This window comes from Protopterus annectens, chromosome 1.part1, assembly GCF_019279795.1.
Source record: "Protopterus annectens isolate FY-2018-M chromosome 1.part1, PAN1.0, whole genome shotgun sequence".
In the NCBI taxonomy this organism is placed as follows: Eukaryota; Metazoa; Chordata; order Ceratodontiformes; family Protopteridae; genus Protopterus; species Protopterus annectens.
Window position 1 is genome coordinate 1,560,148,663 of NC_056726.1, and position 22,459 is coordinate 1,560,171,121.

At 38.1% G+C, this 22,459-nt stretch overlaps 1 protein-coding gene across 4 annotated transcripts in view; it reads right to left on the reverse strand.

Annotated features, from left to right (window-relative positions):
- The window catches only part of RCAN3 (RCAN family member 3), a 488,354-nt gene extending 466,408 nt beyond the window's left edge, over positions 1 to 21,946 (reverse strand). For 2 of the 4 annotated variants that reach the window (XM_044083158.1, XM_044083141.1), the window contains exon 1: positions 20,503 to 20,663. The gene's annotated coding sequence lies outside the window, so the exon portion shown is untranslated. Of the gene's footprint in view, positions 1 to 15,760; positions 16,845 to 20,502; positions 20,664 to 21,856 lie in introns of those variants that run through there. The other 2 variants (XM_044083150.1, XM_044083132.1) reach the window with 2 other exon arrangements.
- Positions 21,947 to 22,459: the final 513 nt, after the last annotated feature.

The window sequence follows — 22,459 nt, forward strand, 5'->3', positions numbered from 1 at the left end:
GGACCAGTAACGTCTGAGCATTATACAGGTCGTTTCAAAAGGAAAGACAGATTCTATTTGTGTGCAAGTACCTCTACCCTCTGTGAAACGTACTGCATCAACAGCCGCTGCTGTCATTTTTCCTTTGCTGTCTGGAACAATTATGTTGACATTTGAAAACCCAGCCAATCACAGAGCAGTGCTTCATCAGAGCCACTGCTTTCCTTCTCGCTGACTAGGACTGTTATTTTGGACTTCGAAAAAAATCTGTCTAAACATTGAGGACTTTACTTCATCACAGCTGCTGCTATACATTTCTTTCTATTTGTCTGTGACTCTTATTTGCACTTTGGGATTTCTAACTGGCAGAGAAAGCTACACTAAGATTTCTGAATTATAGTTTTGTTTGACTTTACTTTCATTCTGACATTTCACTATCAACTGGAAAGGACAATTACAGATGCAGCTAAGAATTTTCCTGAAAACAATGTCTGTAGGAAACATTTTCATTTTTCTTTCTTTATGCAATGACACAACTGCCTTCATTTGTCAAAGATCGTGGCTGATGTCTTCTTTTGTTAGTGAAGAATATCCTCACAACATTGGTTTGACTGTTGCCATCTGCTCTATTCAAGAGAAAGTCTGTCTGTCTGATCTTAACTGAGATCTGTGAGACTGTACAGAACTGGATTGTGGTGAAATGGGGCCCTAGGCAGGGTAATGGATTGAGGCTCTCCCACAGCAGCCACAATCCCCCACCCCGACCACGCAGTCATTCCAATGTCCATTACATGGCTATTTCTCCCAATTACCATAAACGCTGTTCAAATCTGTCGGTGTGCAGACTATTTTCTTCTTTCCTTCAACAATGATTAAAACAAGAAAAAAAACCACCACTGCAGACTAATAAGCAGTATACAACTTCTACCTGTGGTGTACTCTTAGTGACTGGAAGGCTTCTCTTAAGAAAAGATCTTCGAACAGGGTGTAAGCCCGCTCTGTTAGCCTTTGTTGCACTTGGGCTCACTCTGCTCCCCTACCCTACACCCATTTTCACCCAGCCTCACTTTCCTTAAAGTTATACTTCACTAGCCACACCCTCTTGACAGTTCATCCAATCAAAACACTCCACTTAATATACTCTAACTCAAGATTGTTTTTCTACTCCCCTCCCACTTCAATTACTGCTAAAACAGATACATACCTAATTTAACTTAACTAAAATGCCTAACAACAAAATTCCACCAATGACCATAACAAAAAGGCTAAAAGCATTCAACCTTCAATCAAGTTAATAAACCAGCTGTATTTACTGACCACCACTCTGCTACTTTTAACATTAGCAGTTTATAGCACCTCTTACCATTCCAACATAAAAAATCCTCTCTCTTCCCAATCCACTTTGAATAACTACCCCCCCAACACCCAAAGCAGTTAACATCCCCATACGTAGCTCTATTTTCAACATCACAGCTCTACACCATGCACAGTTTTCTTTCTCCCTCAACCAAACATAACTAGCATCTCCCAGAAATATTATAAACACAGTCAGATTCTTGAAAACTCAAGTCAATTTAGCATCCAAGTTAACTCTCAGTGGCGACATACACCCAAACTCTGGTCCATCCTACAAACCATACAACTCCAAATGGCATACAGACTCAATCTACTCAATCTACAATCCTTCCTGTTAGGGACAAATCTGACATTCTACTAGTAAGTATTAATAGAAGTGTCAACAACAAAACTCATGAGCTGCAAGCTAACTTATACTCCCCTGATATTGTGCTTCTCACCGAAACTTGGCTAAAAGCTACCAACCCCAGCAATGACATACTACCACCAGGATATAATATCATATGTACAGAGAGAACTAGTAAAACAGGAGGTGGCGTGGCCCTACTCTTTAAAAGCCACCTCTCCATAGAAACTTTGGATGAAAAACACTACATCTTAACAATTCTGAACTAGTATTTGCTAAACTAAACATTAATCCCAAGAAACATATATATGTAACAGGTATCTATATGCCACCAGGGGATAATATCAAAACATTAGAAATTATACTATACTGCAGCTGTAAAACATTACCTTATGAAACAATTGTTATAGGCGACTTCAATGTAGACTGGTTAGACTGCAACTCCACAAATCCACAGAATTGCAACAACCTGCACAGCTTCACACAACACATCCAGTCACCCACTAGAATTAATAAGCCACCCAACAAACACTACTCTCTAGACTGAATATTAACAAATAGGCCTGCTCTCTACTCCTACTCTGGCTGTCTACCAAACACTCTCAGTGACCACTTCCCAACCTATTTACTTAGGAAACAAGCTAACCCATCTAAATAAACTACATTTAAACTGATAAACAAAAATAAACACCTGAACCCCAACTACCTTATAGATATGCTTAAACAATGTAACTGGACACCACTGAAACTTCTACCCCTACAGGAAGCAATTGATTACTTCAACTCTACCATCCTGTCTATACTAAACTCTCAAGACCTCCTTCTTTCAGATGCTCCCATTCTTTCAGATGCTACCATTAGGGGTCACCACAGCGGATCATCTGTTTCCATTTCTTCCTGTCCTCTGCATCTTGCTCGGTCACACCAACCACCTGCATGTCCTCTCTCACCACATCAATAAACCTTATTTTAGGCCTTTCTCTTTTCCTGTTACCTGGCAGCTTCATCCTTAGCATCTTTTTCCCAATATACTCTGCATCCCTCCTCAGCACATGTCCAAACCAACATAATCTTGCGCCTCTGGCTTTGTCTCCAAACCTTCCAACCTGGGCTGACCCTTTTAATACAATTATTCCTAATCCTGTCCACCCTCATCACACCCAGTGCAAATCATAACATCTTTAACTCTGCCACATCAAGCTCCGACTCCTGCCTTTTTGTCAATGCCACTCTCTCCAACCCATATAACATAGCTGGTCTCACTACCCTCTTGCAGACCTTCCCTTTCACTCTTACTGGTACTAGTCTGTCACAAATCACTCCTGACACTCTTCTCCACCCACTCTATCCTGCCTGTACTCTCTTCACCTCTCTTCCACACTCACCATTACTCTGAACTGCTGATCCCAAGTATTTAAATTCATCCACCTTCACCATCTCTACTACCTGCATCCTCACCATTCCGCTATCCTCCCTCTCATTCACACACATATATTCGGTCTTAGTCCTGCCGACCTTCATTCCTCTTCTCTCTACAGCATATCTCCACCTCTCCAGGGTCTCCTCCACCTGTTCCCTACTCTCACTACAGATCACAATGTCACCTGCAAACATCATAGTCCACGGGGACTCCTGTCTGATCTCGTCTGTCAACCTGTCCATCACCATTGCTGCAAATAAGAAAGGGCTCAGAGCTCTAAACTCCCAAGACCCTAGCTGAAAAATACATGTGAAATCAAACTATGTCCCACGGCTAACAAAAGAAACACAATCACTACGAGACAAGGCTAAGGCAACTTTAAACAAAACAAGGTCCCAACTCACTTTGCTTTATTTCTAAGTTCGCAATATGTTTGTAAAGTAACAAAGTAAGACAAAATAAAATTACTACTCAGAAATCCAATTCCAACAATGCAATAACCCACAAAAATTCTGGACACCTATAAACAATATACTTCAAGGCAAAGTCAGTACACCTCCTCCTACCACTACTAATAATCCAACAACATTTTCACTCAATTTAATAAATACTTTACTGAAACTATCTTAGCTCTGTCCAACAATCAACCACCCTCTCCTATCAGAACTAACACTGCCTCCTCCAATACTACAACCATCTTCTCCCTGCAACCTGTAGCTACAGAGATGATCAAAATACTGCTTAAAAAATAAAACCCACCACTTTAGCTGCAGACAACTTACCTGCTGATTTCCTCAAACTAACAGCAGATGGTATACCCTATACTATATCAATTCTTATCAATACATTCATAGCAGAACAACAAGTCCCTTCCATATGGAAATCTTACGTAATACTGCTACATAAAGGCGGCTCATCAACAGATCTTTCCATCTACCGCCCGACTACAATATTATCACCACTATCTAAAATACTGGACAGGGTCCTTCACATGCAAGTTACTAATTACCTACATACTAAAACTTCTAACCAACACGTAGCATGACTTGCAATCATACCATAGTACATCAACCGCTCCAATGTAATTTACCAATACTGTCAACTATCAAAGGAGCAACAGTAATTATGTATCCTCCATCTTCCTGGCCTTATCAAAAGCCTTTGATATGGTTTCTCATAGTAAACTACTAAATATTCTCTCCAAACTAAATTTCTGCCAATCTACCCTCGCCTGGTTCCAGGATTACCTTACTGGATGCCAGCAAGCAGTTTCTTGGCAACCGGCTTTATTACCACTTCTACCAGTGACTATAGGATGTCCCATCAAGGCTCAGTCTTAGGTCCACTACTATTTTCAATATTTACAAATAACCTCCACACCTCAACCCCACAAACCTCCCTCATTCAATACGCAGATGATTAGACAGTGATATGTGCTGCTTCCTCTATTGAAGAAATTCAAAACTTAACACAACAATCCTTTCTAGCAGTTGAGACCTGGCTTACAAACTCTTGATCAATTTTAAACCCCCCAAAAAACAAACTTATGATTTTCCAACCCACTAAATCAGCCCCACCCATTAACACTTTCAACATCATATCACTAAATAACACCATCATCTCCCCATCACCACACACCAAACTTTTAGGAGTCAAAATTGACTGCAACTTAAAATTTGATCTATTTCCCAACAGTAAAAAATAGAGAAAAAACTCGGAACATTGTTTAGGAACAAACACTACTTCACTAAAAATACTTAAACTAGCATTGCCCAGTCTCAATCTCCACACTGCTGTACACAGCTCCCATACTCACAAATCTAAAAATATCTGAGCTAACAAAACTTCAATCTTATTATAACAAAATTGTCACATATGCTACAAACCTACCAACTAGAGCTCATCATTGTATAGCACTCAAGCAACTCAAATGGCTATAGCTCCCCCAACTCCTTCACTACATCCAGTTAACCATGGCCCATAAAATACTCTATGAACCTGAGAAAACACCTGCCCTACAACTATTTCTTCAACCATAAAAATCAATATAACTAAAACCAAGCTGGAGATTCCCTCTTCTCAAATTATATAGGTAAAATCTGAATGCACTACCAAAAAACATTACAATGGTTACATCACTAGCCCCGTTTAAAGCCACTTGTTCAATAAATGGTTGTGTCCTTGTTCTGCACCAGACTAACCTCTCCCTCTGACTATGCTACTACTTTGTTTCAATTACTGACAAATCCATCCCCTCTGTCTATTCTGTTGACTATGTCTCTCTGCAAACTAACACTACATAGTACTAAAACACTGTAGAGCTGACGGCATATTAAGACTTGACAATTCAATTTCTTAGTAAACTGTGTTCAGAACTTGTGTAATTGTCATATTGGTCTCTATTTTCTTAGACAGAAAGGTTTAATGAAGCAATGTTTCTACTTATTGTTAATCTTCTGATTCTATTGATTAGGTTAAGAATTACTGCGTAATACCTAAACTGTGATATTCTTTAACTAGTCTAAGTATAACTGCTTGTCCAAACTGTATCTAGATAAAACTTCTGTGCCCTACATATTCTACTTATATATTGTATTTCTGTATGCTTCAATGTGGAACTTTTCTCCCCAGACCTCCGCTGAGAAAGAACATGTAGTCAGACCTTCCCAGTAAACAAATGTAAAATAAGTGAAATAAATAAATCAATTTTATAGCATAAACACTGGTAACCATTTACTAAACAAACAATACAGTCTCACAATGAAAACAGACAGTAAACTTCTCTGTCTTTGAAACTCACATTCATCGAAAACCACATTCAAAGAAACTGCATCTGGCCAGTGGCAAATTAAGTTTACTTTCAAGCGGTTTTCAAACCAAAGGTTCCTTGCACAATATTTTAAGACCATGCATACAAGTATCTGTTCTTTGATTCACCTTCTTGATGGTATTAACTTATATTCCTTGTATAATGCAAGTGCCCTTGTTAGAATGTGTTTTAAATTGGCAGTTTTGAACATTTTTCCAGTAGGCAATGAAACAAAATGAACAAACCAATGACAAAACTACCATTTCAGAACATTTCAACCATAAAAGGCCACTCAAAATGTCTGTCATTATAATCCACCAATATCGGTCAATAAGTAAATCTCTGCAGAAGTCAGTCATCTGAATAATTCCACATTAAAAAGGTCTAATTGCTACTGGCAAACATACCTCTCAACTGTCCAGAATTGTACCTCATATTTTTTCTGTGTTACTCATAAAATTTGTGTTTTTCTGGCAGATCACTGGGATGATCCGAGGACTGAAGTCATCAAATGATGATATACATTTGAGTTTCAGATTTCAAATCCTTCAGAAAATGTATGTTAACACAAACTCTGTTACTGTTACTCTAGCAACTCAAGTTTATAAGAGGCAATATTTAAAATATGTCCCTATTTTCGGGACTTTGCTTCTCCATTTTGTCAGGCTTTGTCCAGATTGGCACTAATAGGTTGAGAGCTATGCTGCCACGCAACTTTACATTTCAGTGTTTCATCTACAAATTCAGTGCTTGTTGCCCTTCAAGAATTAATTACCTATGTTACATTAAAAAAATTGGTAAGTAGGCAATACTGCAATAGGGAATGGCTGGCAAACCAACAAGAAGTTCATAGTTATTAGTCATATTATCCAAATCCAAAGGAGTGCAGGACTCCCGTCCTCCCTAAAGTGCACTGTAGTATCTGCACACCATCAACATGGTGTGAGAGCAGAACCCACAATTATTTGCATCAATGGAAAGTATGCTACCTGTTCTACAAACACTGCTTTCAAATTCTACAGCACAAACACTGACTGCCGTTTGCTAAACAAAACATCTGCACATTGAAAACAGACTTGGCATAAGCAGCAGTACACTTCTCTTCTCTTGAAACTCACAATTCCTTTATCAGTCTGGTAGTTGGTGTAGAGGATCCAGGCGCTTGCCTCCTATAACTAAGGTACAGAGTCTGAACTAGAGTAAGTAAACTGACTAACTTGCCATCCTTAACTAGGGCATTTCACACACACACACACACACACACACACACACACACACACACACACACACACACACACACCCCAATTCAAAATAAATGTGGAAACCCCCTGGCCAGTGCCCCCCAGTCATCAGGTGCTAGGGAACTGCCTAGTTCCGGATCAGAGTCTGTATGTGAAAGAAAAGCAGTTTGGTTAAGTCTCAGGTGATGTCAATAAGTCATCTCTAGAAGGGAATGGCCTTAAACTGACATGGGTGAAATCATGGGGTTTCAGTGTTCTGGAGGTAAGTACAGCTTACTTGGATGTTGAAAGTGCTGGGGATACCTCAGGATAGTAGTGCTCATTTACTGCAAGGTCTTAAGGCTAACTATCCTCTTGTATATATATTCTGGTGGAGATGGTGCAAATGTATCTGCTGAAAACATGCCCACTCTTCATAAGGGGAATAGAAATTACAGTCTTCTGATCTTTCAGCAAATGCAAGTGTGCTGCTTGTTGATCTACCTATAAAATCCCAGGGAAATACTAAACCTTTCATCTGGACTCAGCTGGAAAGATAAATAAATTGACATGGTTTCCAAAATACACCGTCTACAATTTTGACACACAAAAATGCACATATATAAACATAATACATGAATAAACATCTGTGTGTTTGTGTGTGTGTATGTATGTCTGTGTAAGTTGTTGTTTTTCTTTCGGCTTTTCCCAGTTAGGAGTCATCACAGCAGAACTCTGGTCCACTAATGACTGGCAGTGGATTACGGTGCCAGCTTGACGCCCAACCTTCAACGAAGGCATGCCCATTCACGCATGTGTTTCGAATGCTACTCGACTGCAGGGAGGACATGCAGACTCCACACAGAAGGTGCTCCAGCAGAGAATCGAACGGAAGAACCTCTTGCTGTGAGGCGACAACGCTACCGCTGCACCACCGCGGCTTAGGTGTGTGTGTGTGTGTGTGTATATATATATATTATATAAACATATATAAAAAGAGAGCACAATATAAAAATTATATGTGTGCGTGTGTATTTTTGTAATAAAGGTGGAAATAACAAGCTTAGAAAGAGTTACCAAAAAAAAAGTCATGTAAACAACAGCATGGAAACAGTTACAAGAAAACAAAGCTTCCTGCAAACAACAACCTGTTAAGAAACCAGAATGGAAACTTCAACACAAACGCGGAATGGGCTGATGGGGCAAAATAAGGTTCAGCTAGTGAAGAAAAAAAACGTGGGCAATTCAACATTAGCACGCAGCCTAGCACCCTCAGGGCTCCACTTAGAGAACCGATTTCCACAATAAACTGTGTTCCTTGTAACCCATTTATTACAGTTTCTCTCTTGTACCTGTTTGTAATGTGCACTCTGACATAGCACAGCTGTCGCCGGTTTTGCTTTAAAACTCTGATGCAATTCGTGACAAACATTTCGGATTATGGAAGGGAAGGGCATGAAAATCCAGGCTGAAACTTTACTGACATAAACACGCCTTTTTTTCATTAAGTAATCTTTGAAAGCAGCAATTAAGAAAACACCACTTAAAACTCTTATGGCAAGTGTCAATTTCATATAAAGGGTAGCCACTGCTAAACTTCTTCTTCGCTGACCAACGACAACACACGAGTGACGTGGGTTGGCAGACAACAATCTCATATCAAAGCTCATCTGGCATAATTAACATTTTCAAATGACAATTACTACACAAAGTTGGCAGACACAATATTCTTGTTCACAATGGGTAGAGAAATCTGACGCTCCCACACTTACAGGTACAGTAACAATGACTGTCGATTCGGAAACGACTTGGCACCAACACTTAATGGATCATGACTGCAGGCGATAAAAGGGATGCTTCAGAAAAGTCAGAAACCGATTACAATAACACGGCACCATCCTTCTTCACTGTACCAAAGACATCACCTCTGACAACAAAAATGACAGCAGTGGCAGCCACTCCTATACACCTAGGCACGAAGAACGAGCCAATCAGAAAGTCGGAAAAACTGGTCCTTGTGTTCACTGAGGAAGACGGTTCATTACAAAAGACATGACAACGGCTGATTTAGCCGCTAGAGGGTGGCAATGAGCGACAGTGGACAAGTATCGTTGAGCCTTTCGTGCTGTAATCAAATGTACAGCAAACAGGAGAGACACCGTGAGAGTTTGACTGAAACCCTCGAGACGACTTCGGACATCCTTGGCAGCAGTACATGCTGCCCCTGGTTACGGCGACCTCCTTTAACTCTTTAATTGTTGAAAAATATTAGTGAGGCGTCCGTCACCGAGGAGAGGTGTACATAGCTCTCAACTTTCCATCTCCAAAATGAGGAGCTCTTACCTTCACAATGTGGAACAAATGGGCAAAATGTGGAACACATATTAATGGCTTACTAACAACTTCAACTAGGAAGGTCATAGGATGGTTAAATATGCTGGTTTTACTTATAAAGAAGATCCTTTAATGAATTAATATGATTAATTTCTATTTACCATGGATTTCACTTAAAAAAAATTCCTAACACTGAATGCGTGACAGACTTTCAATGTGGAACTTGGAGGAACATTAACTTTTTGAGACACCAAATGAGGTACGTTCCTCATAATGATGTACACTTGAGAAGTATGGAGGTGTAGATTTCAATTTACTGTATTTTTTTATATAGGTGTATTTATGGGTTTGTTTAAAAATACATGAAGTAAAACATGGCGGGTAAACTTTAAAGTGGAAGACATGTATATTATAAGTGAATAATCAATAAATAATAAATGGGTTAACATACTTCTCAAATGTACCTCATTAGGAGGAACGTACCTCATTTGGGGTCTTAAGTTTATGTTCCTCAAAGTTCCACATAGAAACAATGTATCATTCATTCAATATTAGGAAATCTCATCCTCTTAAAGCAAAAAATCTGGACAAAGTCTAAAATGATGGGGGGACAAATAGGGGCAGTTTTTAAATATTGCTCTTATAAACTTAAAAAGTTTATAGAATAAAAGGTTTTGCATTAGCATTAATTTTCTGAAGGCTGTGTAGTCTTAAACTCAAATGTTTAAGCAATAATCCACTCCTGGGTGTGGGTAATGCTGGATTTACCCATGGTTGGTGTGGTTTGGTCACGAGGGCGAAGCCCAAGTGGCCAAACAAAGACAACCATGGGTAAATTCAGCATTACCCACACCCCGAAGTGGGTTACTGCTATTATACAATGACATTATTTAAGAAAAAATATATACTTTTCTTAAATAATGGCATTATATAATGCCTCCTTGCTGCCCTTCCGCAGCTGTCCAGTATTCTGCGGCAGTTCTAATGTACTGCGCATGTGTATGGTAAAACAGTACATCAGAGCTGTGTGGAAGCAATGGAGAAAGGAAGATCTCTGTTGCTTTTTTAAAGCTGTCTCACTATGTTAAAAGAGTGTAACATAGTGAGACAGCTTTAAAAAAAAGCAACGGAGAAAATAAGATCTCCGTTGCTTCTTTAAGATATCTCGCTATGTTAAACTCTTTTTAACATCGCGAGATAACGGCAATTGAGCTTTTCCGTTCTCTGTTGCTGTCCAACACACACACACAAAAAAAAAAAAAACCTTATACTAAGTCCGGGCGACCGGACCTTTTTCCATTAGTACAAGTCTGATTTACATTGGGCATGCTGACCAATCAGCGTGCACATTTTGGAATATCAATGGGGGGGGGGGGGTCGTTGTATAATTGTCATTATTTAATTACTTCAATCCTAAGCTATTTGCCAGAAAGTTACAGATTTTGGGAGGAACACACCAAAAATACGAGGCAAAATCTGGACATTTTGCGAAAATCTGCACAGTTGAGAGGTATGCATCGGATATTCATAGTAACTAGAAATGACTCATAGTAATTCATTAAAAGATCTTTTTTATAAGTAAAAGCAGCATATTTACACCATCCTATGACCTTCCTGGTTTTAAAGCTGTTAGTAAGCCGTTAGTGTGTGTTTCACATTATGAGGACTAGTGTTCCTCATTTTGCAGATGGAAGGTTGAGAGCTGTGGGGTTAAATTAATAAATATTGTAATTTAAGATAGTGAATATGACTTCAGGAACTCGTGAAATCTGCCTACAGTGTGAAATACTCAAGGACATTGAGGTGGACAGCCTCAAAAGAATAACTATCATCACACACTCAGAAGCCACACATTTCATTTAGAAAACAGAGACTGGGGAGTTCAACACTGGCAAGTTGAACTCAACCATATGGAGCCCCGTCCAATCTGCACTTAAAGAGGTGTAGGTAAGCCATCTGCAGTAGCGGAGATGGAAGGAAAACAAGACTTAAATGATGGGAGAAGATGCTTGATCCGGGCTATATTAGTTAGAAGGTATCAATAAGGCATGATAATAGGAGATACTTACTTAGTCTGTCAGTGTAAAGCCATCATCATTAACTATTAGATCTCTCACTTTGGAAAAAAATTAAAGCTATCACTTTTTTAAATAAAACTAGCATTCAAGCATACACAGAGTACACAGGCTTGCCATGTATTGCCATGACAACTATGGTCGATGTACTGATTTATGTATACAACAGTGAATGTAACAGACTGTCTGTAAGAGGAAGAGAACTAATGAGATGCATATAATCCTGTGGGAAGGGAAGGTTGCTGTTGTCTTTCGGCTTTTCCCAGTTAGGAGTCGCCACAGCAGAACTCCGGTCCGCTAATGATTGGCAGTAGATTTTGACGAACGCCGAGGTGCCAGCTCGACGTTCAACCTTCAACGAAGGCACGCCCATTTATGCATGTCTTTCGAACGCCCACCAAACCATGGGGAGGACATGCAGACTCCACACAGAAGGCACTCCCCGCACTCCAGATAAGAATCGAACGGGAGAACCTCTTGCTGTGAGGCAACAACGCTACCGCTGCACCACCGCGGACGTTGTGGGAAGGGAAGGTACAATGTCATATGTTCATCACAGCAGTGATATTAAGGCCCTTTCCTTCAGTGAGTGCACCTAGGGACAACGAATACATGGAAAAGAACAAAGTGAAACCCGAGGAACTGTGCAGTCCACATGATAGGAAGGTGAGAAATACATGGAAAACAGGAAAGTGAAACCCTGAGGAGCTGTGCAGTCCACAGGACAGGAAGGTGAGAAATTATCTCCAGAGACTACCTGCTGAGACCAGGCTAAGAGGCAAGGGGTAAATCTGTCTGGGGCAATGACAGTAAGCATTTAAGTGCTTCAAAAGGATCCCATGGTCCTTCACCGAGGAAATCCAAAACAGAATCACATCATTGTTCCACAGGTGTCAGGTCATTCATGAATTTAGTAAGGGCTGTCCCAGTGTAGGGCTGCATATGAAGTCCAGACTGAAGATGCAGAATATAATATGCTTTTATGAACGAATCAAGTTATGTAAACCATTTTCTCTGTAGCCATACTATTGAATGCCAGGTTAGAAATTGCATCGTACCCATCAAGACAGTTAGAAACTATGGAAGATTTCTTAAGAACTGGAATCACCACTGTTTTCTTTAGTATATATATATATATATATATATATATATATATATATATATATATATATATATATATATATATACACACATATATATATATATATATATATATATATATATATATTAATGTAATCAAACCAACTATATTCCTGCTTTTATGTATATATTCTGTGTGTATATATTAGTATATATTACTGTATTCACTATGTGTCACACTGTTTCTACTTCTGTACCAGTTATTGTTTAATTGTATTCTGTACCTATGTTCTTACCAGAGTTTTTCTTCCCGGGCCTCCACTGAAAATGAGCTCTTTTAGGCCCAGTGGACTTTCCCGTTAAACAAATGTAATAAATAAATAAAATAAATCAATTCTTATATGTGGAATTCACTAGCCTTCAGACTCAGGTCAGAGTACTTTCTGGTGCTCTCTAAAAACAGCTTTAAAAACAGCTTTAAAACCTTTTATTTTACAAAGTGTTTTTGTTATGGCTACTAATTGTGATTTTATTTTTAAAGCTTTATTTTATTCAATTATTTTAGTTAGTTTTATGCATGCTTTATTGTGTTTATGTTATGTATTAAATGTTAGGATGATAAAAATGCAATATTTTTGGAATTTTTTTTATTTTGTGTTTTTTTATATTATATTATTTTAGTTGCTAAGATATTAGGTTTAAAACTTGATAAATTGATTTTATTTTTATTTAACTTAGTCTAGGCAATCAATAACTGATTGTATTGTATTAAATAGGTCAGAAATGTAATTATATTGCACTAGTTATATATTCAGTGTTGTATAATATCACTTTGAACTACAACAGATTCATTGATGCTTGTGCTACTGAAAACATCTTGAATCAGTGGAGCCGTGTCAGCTGGTAAATTGTTACAACTTTCATAGCAGCGTATCTGACACAGAAAAGTGTCAAGGGCTGCCTACAGTGAGTGGATGTGGTTGCTTTTAACCAACTAAAAAAGCCATACTCATGAAGCTAACATAAAACTCCCTTAATATCCAACTGTACGTTATTCAAGTGGAGTTTATCACCATGCTGCCTGCGAGTAAGTGTGCAAGGACAAGACATGACAGGGAAAGTTATGCAGCTATACTGTAATTTTATGCCATTCTTTACATTGTTGTTTTAATATGACAAACAATGCTTCCATGCATATTATTTACTGCATTTGCAAAGGTTGCATAATTCAAAGAATTGGGAAAGATGAGTTTCTGTTTTAGAAGAGTTTCCCTTTTGCCTGAGTTTGTGTGATCTTAGGGATAGTATATATAAAGTTGGTGAGGGTCAGACTCCCTATATCAGGATACAGGAAGAAGCATCTGTTTGTAAAATGATTACTTTTTAACATTTAAATCAGTAGTCAGTTATTTCTCAATATAAATGTTTGATTTACAGTGTTTTACATCTCGGCTAAGGGGAAGTAATATTCCACTTTAGATCCAAAAACTCCAAGGAAAGGGTGCCACAGAACCAAGAACCAGTAAAACCACAACAGGCACTCAAAGAGGCAGGAGGTAATAATAAAACACGAGCCTGTAGGTGTAAGCAGCAGCAGGTTTAATTGCATAAACGCCACACAATACAAAGCGTTTTCGTCCACCAGACTTCTTCAGATGTACAATCAATGAATGAAGGCTGTGCCTGCTTATATACCCCTCCCAATTTAATTAATAGTTTATTAATTAAATTGGGAGGGGTATATAAGCAGGCACAGCCTTCATTCATTCATTCATTTTACATCTGAAGAAGTCTGGTGGACGAAAACACTTTGTATTGTGTGGCGTTTATGCGATTAAACCTGCTGCTGCTTACACCTACAGGCTCGTGTTTTATTATTACCTCCTGCCTCTTTGGGTGCCTGTTGTGATTCCACTTTAGATGTCTTTGCAGCAAAACTCACACTGGTTAAACATGTGAAAGGTAAATTAGTTAATTTTCTTTACCTCATTATCTGTTACAGTGTCTAACATTAATGAATTATAACTAAGTTTTAAATTGTATTACAGTGCCATATTTCACTGTCTGTGCTTCTTTATAAAAAATATGACTTCAACGGAAAAACTCGAGGTTATTATGCTAACAGGGAGTGCCTTGAGGCAGTGATACTGCCATTATAACCATGAACCTAACTATTATTTCTTATGTATGAGATATATGTGGATATGCAGAGGGATAATGGCTATCACCAAATTGTGTCATGTAGGCTTTATCATTTCATAAAGGCACTACATAGAAAATTATGATCAGTCCTAACTAGCTTATTACTGTGTTCTTTACATGTTTATCAATAAATTTACCTCAGGAGGAGAGCAAAGCAAAATTCAAGAGGGTGAATTTTGACAGCTGTGTCAAGCACATATAACAAATGAGTTATAATTGGAGACCTGTTCATAATTCTTTGGTCTTGCTGTTCCAATGTACTACTAGTTAGCAGGAAAAAAGTTTAGGTGCTTGTAGTATATTAGTGCTGCCCCATAGTTAGTGGCCAGATAAAAGGTGTTAGACACTTTACTCTGACACACTGTTTTTTTTTTTTTTGGGGGGGGGGGGTGACTGAAAAGTGTATCATAGCTTTTAAAGCTGTAAAATGCTGTGAATGATGATCTATGCTGGCTGCTGCTAATGCTGTCTCATGTGACTAGAACTTTGCAGCATTGAAAGGAGTTTTAAGTCATGGTCTGCATTTTATGAAACAAATGTAATTAACAAACCTTTGGAGAAGGGCATAGCCTCATTGCCATATACAATATCACATTTTATAGCTTTTGATGCAAAAGGTTGCTATTTTTAGTATTTATTTTGTTGCTATTTTTAGTATTTATTTTGTTAATAAGGATGGCTCCTGAAATGTTTCTAAAAACTCCTGGCATGACATCATACAGGGCTGGACACTGAATGCTTCACTATCTAAATTTACGTACAGGCTAATTTATTTTTGTGGTAATTGTAGCAATATGAGAGTGTTATGCTCTAGAAAGACAAGTAATCCACACATGTAATGATGTAGTAGTGAAATTGCAATATAAGGAAGTATTTGCTAAGTAATTTGTTTTGATTACCCAACATGTTTTGATAATATATGAAAATCATGCTTATTACCTGCTAGGACATTGTATTAGGTGTAGTCATAGTGAAAACCTGTGTCAACAGTAAATCTAAAATAACAAAGGACATACTATAATCTTCATTGTTTCTCAAAACCATATGCAGTGTTAACATCAGGATTATAACTAGAAATAAAATTAGATATAAAACAAAGATGCATGGAGAGTGCAGGCAGATATTTTAACAAAACCTTTTTAAGCACTTTTTGCTCCTACATAAAACAGGTTCTTAATATAGTTATCTTTTTTTGCTGAATTGATAGTGAAATTTTAGGACTCTGTGTACTGCATCATAATTTAACACATCTGGTTCTCAAGGATGTATACTTATTTTTTGTTAAATGCCAGAGACTAAAACATTCCACATAAAATATATTCTGAACACAAGAAATTATTTCTAACAAGCAAATGTTTACAATTGTCTTAGTTACATCATTAATTTTCACAGCCAAAATTATTCACGTGCAAGTATACTTGAATAAAAATGTACTGAAAGTGTGAATTTTCAAATTATTTCATTCCCATGTGTAATATTCTGTTATGGCACCCTTCATCAAGCCACTTTTAGCTGAATTTTAATAGTGTCATGTTTTGTGAGCAAAAGCCTAAGCTTAGTTTTAATTTGGCTACACGCAAATGACATATACTCAAGACTTTGACATACAAAGAACTGACCTACAGACTACTAACTGTAGTAGGACATCATTTGTAATGCTGTACACTAAATTAAAGAAACCAAAATGTTTAATTTCAGTACAGTTAAACCATAAAACAAAGACAATTAATGTATCAGAAACACATATATAGTGAGGGGGAGTTCAAGATGGCCGCCAGATAGGAAGCATATACTTCTGCCTGCTCTCAAATCAGAAATCAATCTAACCAAATCACTGTAGCTACTTTATAAATAAATCAAAAAAAAAATTCTAAAACATCATAAAAGAACTCCGAATATCACTTATCTGCTCTTCTTTTTCGAGAACAAGGAACGGTTTTGATCCAATAGTCTTAAAAATACAGTGGCACAGTGGTGATCCTGGATACATGTGCTTGGGCCTGTCAGTCTGAAAATAAGCTACCTAAACAAATAAACAAAAAAGAAAAATCCAATCAAAATGGAATCTCAGACTACTAAGACTAGACTTTCCCTCTTTAGCTCTCCGGAAAGGAATCTTCTTCCAAATGGCAAAAAACAAACAAATTACATCCTGAAGCCAACAAGCAAACTCAAAAAGTTAAGACTGACCAACCATTCACACTAGAAGACTTCAAGGAAGCCCTGCTCCCTCTTCAATCAGAAATACAGGCACTTTCTGTTAAGCTGACATCTTTTGGTAATAATCTGGAACGCATGATGGCAAGAATGGAGCAAAATGAAGCTAAAACCTTAAACAATGAAATAAAGATGCAAGACCTACAACACGCAGCTACAGAAAGAGACATCACCATTACAGAAATGAAACAGAAAATTATCGACCTAGAGGCAAGAGCTAGACGTAATAACATATTAACCAGAGGCATTCCTGAGAAATATGAACAATCGCAGCTTTCTGGAATTGCAAAAGAAATCATTGACATTGTGCTAGACAACAAAGACTTGTCTAAAATGGTAACAATCGAGAGAATACACAGGGCACTAAGGAAAGCTCAAACTCCTGAAATTCCTAGACAAGTCTATGTCAGGATATTAAATTCCGAGCATGCACAATCTATAATTGTTAATGCCAAAAAGAAGAAAAATATCTCCTGGAATGGCTATAAAATCACAATAGCAGAAGACCTGCCTCTTCCAATAAAACAGTCAAGACAAGCTCTATCTCCTTTCTGTAGCTACCTACTAAACAAAAACATTAAATTTCAAATGAAATATCCGGCGACTCTCTGCTTTCAACACAAAAATGCCAGTTACTCTGTTAAATCTGTCCAAGAAGCTAAATCATCATTTTTGAATGCGTTTAAAGAGGTTCCTCCAAATATAGCTTAAAGGTAACCTTACTAGACTAACTTTGGACCATAGACAATTACTTGCTATACATTACCAATGCTCTAACTGAAAGTAGTTGAGACAGAGACCAGCACAAGGAGAAACTGCACTTATCGTCTTAGAATTCCATTATTGGGCCTATACTACAAATAAACACTAAACCTACACTCTCTGACCTTGCAAACCACGCACAGGTCATGACGCTGCATTGGATTCTTAAAAAAAAAAAAAAAAAAGGAGGGAGAAAGGTGAGGAAAGGAGAAAAAAAAACAGCTTTAGGCGTAATTTGAAGTGTAGGAACCCACCAGATGCGCAGTAGCAAGCCCCTCCCAAACCCTGTCTACGGCCATATTGCGTAGTATGCCCACGGCTTCTAACTTGCAGATTGCCGCGCAAATGGTAAAATGACTTGAACTCAATGAAAGAATTAGTTTTGCAAACACCGCGCTCAAAGAATGAACGGGACAAGGGCAGACATGGTGCCCAGTTACTTAGACGAATATATGTGGAGATGTAAGTACAGACACGACTTTGACAGTTTGTTTCAAAACTTTTTTGTCATCGCTGAAGCAGTTGATGAAGGGTCTGACAAGGAAAACTGACTCCCTTGACTCCCTTGAGTGCTTTACTGTCTCAAATGCTCATCTATTTACTTATTCCTTCACACACACACACACACACACACACACACACACACACACACACACACACACACACACACACACACACACAAAAAAAAAAAAAAAAAAACAAACACTCTCCCAATCCTGGCTCTGCACGTTTCTCTCCTGGCAAATCAAATCCTCCTCCGTCTCTTCTACTATTATTACCTGAAGCTTTCCTTTACAGAATATTAATCTTCTACCCTTTTGTCTTCTCCTATTCAAATGTACTTTCCTGAACACTATGTACGACTTTGATTATACTTTTTTTCTCTGTCTCTGTATAATATTGATATCCTACAACCTATCTTCAAAGTATATTTCCTCAAATTGTAAATTTAGTTGTATATATGTTTGTTTTTTGCTGCCTGAACTATATTGAATTAACATTTTAATTTTGTAATTTTAATCTGTAAGGAGCTTTTCTCCCAGGGCCTCCACTGAAAATGGTACTTGTACCTAGTCTGCCCTTCACAGTAAACAAAAAAAGTAAAAATCACCAGTTCAAAAATAGTGACTTAACCCAGCTCAAAGAAATCACAATTTGAATTACAGTCTTAACAACATGTGAAAATGCATAAAATGTGTGTGCATCAGTTCTACGACCTTTACTAGTAAAAGCTTTCTTGAAATGGTTCGGCTTCAGCAACAGCTACAGTCTAGTACATTCCACAACTCTTTCCCCAATAATCCCTAATTTCCAGTTAGATTTCAGAAAACTAATTCCATATCTACAGCTACTGGGAAGCTTATGCACATTTCGCATTCCAGCAACTATGAGACACTAATGCTGCCTTCTCCATCAAGTTGACCAAACCATGATGGCTGCATCTTAACCATTTCCAATAAACAAACCCAAATTTTCCATACATACTTACAATCTATTTTTTTACTTTTTATAAATCAAATTAAAACAGTGCAGAGCCTGTGAAAAATGTCATGCGCCATTTCTTAAAAGTCTTCATCATCTTATACAATGCTACCTTACTATACAGTTCAATTAAAATTTGAATCTTCTCCCTATCCCTTCTGCCAATGCATTCCTTCATTCTATAAACATTTTTACCTTGGCATTCCTTACTTCAAAGTCCCCTGGCACAGACTGTTCCCTTGACTTCTGCAATCCTGCCCCCATTAAATGTTCCTTAAATCACTTAATTGCTCAAAACAAAATACCTCCAACTTATCTCCAACATTCAGTATGGCATCTTCATTACATATTGAGTACATGGCTGCACAGTGTTCTGTTTTGCATAGTTTTACATTTCTAAATTAACATCCTCATATTTTACTAAACAGCTTTAAACAACTATTTAAAATTGTGAAGAAAAAAGTATTTTTATTCCAAAGAACAAAAGCAATACAAATAGACCAGTTATCGTCGTAGTCATCACCATCACAAAGCAACAAAACATACACCCAAACTAAGACACAATGTCTCTAATCTTAAATCAAATGTTTTATCTTTATGCCAACTTAGTTAGAAAATTATCACAAAACAAGCACAGTAACACAAGAACAGCGCGTATGGGAAGACAATTCCCACCTACATAACATCATAGATAGAAAAAAAAACATACGCAAGGCGTTTTATTTAAGGGAGAGGATGAGAATAGAAAAGTAGAGAATGACAAAATCGGACCCAAAGGTAATCCAGAAATCGTCCTTGGAACTTGCGTAACGTAACACAAACTACACATTATAAATAGGATATGCTGGAGGGATAGATTTGTCACCCAGAGACTCCCTATGCTGTTGAATAAAATCCCGGTCCATGTGAGGCAGAGCACCTCGCTGGCTCTGTTCAAGAGAAATCTTGACCTGTGGATGGGAGATCGTAGGTTTACCCCGGGAATCATCTCTGTCACTGCTGGACAGAGGCACAATAAACTAATGGGCACAGTATTTTTTAACTTAAGGGGTGGCGTAAGCCACAAAACTTTGGGCTAGGCTTATAAATGTCTTAGTGCAGATAGCTTAGTATAAACCTATGAACCTATCCCTAAAATAAGATATGGAACTGCAGATATGTCAACATAACATCAACCTAAATAGCAAAGCAAGAGAAGAAATTTACAAAACATCGCATACCTGGCAAGACTGAGGAGAACTGATGTGTATTCCCTTTCTCTGTCCCTGACACAATATCGTGCAACTGAGCCAGCTACCTGAATTTTGAATTTATAAGGACTACAAGTTCCCGGAAAGTAAAATCCAATATTTTTCTCAGAATTTTATTAAACGGAAATGCGCAAAGTACGCACTCCATGATGTGAAGATGAGGCACTACGCATCTAAGGTCAAAGGGCGGAGCCTCCACACAAACACCGAAGGGTTGACAGTCTCACGCAAACAAGCATGGTAGACACTACCGATACCTTATACATCGCCCGTAAAGTCAAAGAGCTCCTTTCAGATGCAACCGCTCAACTCAAATATACCCCGACCAACTTTAATTTCATGGAAACACACATACAAACTGAAATAAGTATCTACTTTGTTTCTGAACATTTTCATTTTCACATATCAGAGACTGTACTAAACAATCTGTGCTGATGTGAAATCACAGCATACTATAAAAGGGACCATTGTTTATTTGTGCACAGTGCTTTGTTTCAGAGTATTATTGCAATCTATTTTCATGCTGCTCTCAGCCCCTATTCTTAGGTTACAGAGCTCACTTCTGCTCTATAAATCTGATTATTACAGCATCAAGAATTTACAGCTTGCAGTCTCATTCAGATCTTATGAGACAAGGGTTTTAAACTTTAATATATCTTCAGTAGTTTATCTTATTTATATTTCTTACTGATAAGCACAGACTTGCACTTTACCAGTTTTTATAATGTCATGTAAAATGTATAAACTAGTCTCAGTTGCTTTACAGAGGTACGTATCAATGGACTATAACAGCTTTAAAACAAATCCCTCTTTATGCACGTAGGGACATTCACATAATTTGTTCAGCCACAAGGTGTCTCAGAGACGAAAAACAAGGCAACACTCAGTCACACTGTCCCTTGCTCCACTGTGCTGTCATGTCACACACTGGTTCATAAATCTGTTTCAGGTCCTTAGGCATGACAGCTGAGGGTTTACTATCAAAATAAAGAAAGCAGTCACGACAAATATTCACGTCCCTGAACCGGAACCGCAAATACTGACTGCTCAGAATGCTTATTTTGTCAGAAGGAAAAAAGTCGACATTCAAACACGTAATGGACCACTTACCGTCCAGAAAAAAATACACACATATTTACTGTTTTGCAGGGGGCCAGCCCGCCTGCACCCCCACCCCCTGCTAATTATATACTCTAACTACAAGATCACACTGTAGTGTAATCAAATTCAAAACACTGTGCTCAAAACTTCGAACACAAGCTACTTGTCAACATTTTGGAATCGACAGGATTTGCGTTCGCAGTTTTTATTTTTGCACCCTTACCTTCGACCTTCTGACAACAGGTAAGGTGTGTTTCTTTACGCCAATTGTAAACCACAGCTGAGGTTGGGTCATTGCCGTAATGTGGTGATGATAGACTGTAGTGAGATGCATAAGTTCCCTTTGGTGGGAATTCAGCAGCTTTACTATGTAGGGCAGTGACGTGTTGTTCTGGTAGCAACAACCAACTTTGTACTACAGAAACAAAGGTGGGTTTTTCTACCATTAGTTCACAAGAGATTTTTCTTCTTAAAAGCACTGATACCACTGTTCAAATTTATTAGATGAGCAGCACATTAAAAGGCAAGAGAGAATGGCTCATTTGCAATTACTCACCATGTGTAGGTACATAGTTAAAAATCCCCAAAGCAAACTTGCATTTTTACCCCCCTCCCTCCATTCCAGAGTAGCAATTCCTAATTAGTCCTAGTTACGACATTGCTGTTTTACTGATAGGCAGACATTCACATGCAACATTAGCAGATGAAGCATCGACACATTTGCAATGCAGTGCATATATCGATGTTTCACATACATCATAGGTTCGTACTAGGCTATCTGCCCTATGCCATTTATAAGCCTAGCCAGAGTGTGTTTGGCTTTCGC